The sequence below is a fragment of the Bison bison genome, unplaced genomic scaffold (assembly GCF_000754665.1).
Source record: "Bison bison bison isolate TAMUID 2011002044 unplaced genomic scaffold, Bison_UMD1.0 scf7180017853143, whole genome shotgun sequence".
NCBI lineage: Eukaryota > Metazoa > Chordata > Mammalia > Artiodactyla > Bovidae > Bison > Bison bison.
In genome coordinates, this window is record NW_011483716.1 from 13,560 (window position 1) to 15,534 (window position 1,975).

The window sequence follows — 1,975 nt, forward strand, 5'->3', positions numbered from 1 at the left end:
GCAAGAAAGAAGAAGTTGAATCTAAAATTGACATGAAAGTGTAAACGACCAAGAATACCAAATCACTCTTGAAAAACAAGATGGGGAATCTTACCCTATCAAATGTCAAGACTTATTATAAAGTCATAAAAATTAAGGCTATGGTGTGGGGAAAACTAAATAGAGAGTTCAAGAACAAATCCACCTGTATATAGACATTTAATGTATAATAGAACTGATATTTTAGATCAGTGAAGAAAGTGTACTTTTCAAAAATGGTGCTGGAACAATTAGTTTTTCATATAGAAAAATAATTAATTGGACCCCTACTTCACACCATACACACACACAAAAAACCAACTCCAGATGGATTCAAAGCATAAATGTGAAAAGCGAAAACATAAAAGAATACCTTAATGATCTCTGAGTAAGTGAAGGATTTCTAAAAGGATATATAAAATGTATATATCATAAAGGAAAAGATGGTGAATCAGACTATATCAAAATTAAGAATTTCTACTTATCAGAAAACGCTATTAGGAGAGTGAAAACACATGCTATAAGCATAACCAATTAAGGATTGATATCCAATTATAAACAGAACTCTAAGAATCTTTAAGCCATTGAAAAAGAAACCAACAGAAATACAGGCCAGAGGGCAAAGTGGCCAAGATGGCAGAGTAGAAATACTGTGAGCTCACCTCCTCCTGTGGGCACACGAAAATTACAATTATTTACAGGGAACCTATTGATGAGAAAAACAAAAGACTAGCAGAAAAGATCTTCTATTAATACAACTAAAGATATAAAGATAGAATCTTAATGAGGTGGAAAAAAGATGAAACATCAAGAAAAAAGAAAGAGAAGCAAAAGGGAAGAAACAAGTTCATGTATCACCTTTCCAAGAAGGGCCCAAGACAGGTTGAACCTTTTGATTTCCACAACAGTCACGTGGTGTAAGGTGGCAAACAAGGATGCGGAGCCAAGCACGGTGAATCCTACAGAAACACTGAAGAGCTCGGGGAATACAGTGTCTTTCCCATCACATCAAAACTCCTGAAATCAGTGACCACATCCTCTGTAACCACACGACAAAGACTTGGGAATTTACACAGAGAAAAAAGAAAGGAAGGAAGGAAGGAAAGAAAGTAAATAAAAGAAAAGAAAGGTCAAAAAGTAGCAATTTCTTAAAGAAGAAAACTCAAATGGCCAACAGTTGAATTAAAAGATGTTCAACTGGGAGTTCCCTGGTGACCTAGTGGTTAGAATTCCAGGCTTTCAGTGATGTGGCCTGAGTTCAATCCCTGTTCAGGGAACTGAGATACTACATACCATGGGAACTACATGTGCCAACATGTATGAATCTCAGAAATAATGTTGAGTGAAAGAAGCAAATCACAGGAGCATATATACATACATACAAACTGCTATATTCCATTTATTTAAAAGTTCAAAAACAGAGAAAATCTAAACAATATGTTGTTTAGGAATGCATTTAGTTAGTAAAACTATAATGAAAAACGGCAATGATTACTCCAAATTTCAGGATAGTAGTTACATCTGGGGAAGAAGGGAGACTGTGATCACAGAGGGACGCACAGAGGACTCTAAGATACTGGAAATGAATATTCAATTTTTTAAACCTGGGTAGTGGATACATAGATATTCACTGCTTAAAATTATTTTAAAATTACATATATATGTTTTACACATTCTTCTGCATATATTTCATCATTTTAGAAAAGGATAAATAGCAATGCCCAGAACTGAACACACAACTCTAGCTAATCCATCGTACTAGAAGACAATCATCTCCCTCATTTTAAATACTTTGCTGTTTTTGTTTAGTAACTCAATCATGTCCAACTCTTTCTGACACCATGGACTGTAGCCCAACAGCCTCCTCTGTCCATGGGATTTTCCAGGCAAGAATATTGGAGTGGGTTGCCATTTCCTTCTCCAAGGGATCTTCCTGACCCAAGTATCAAACCTGGGT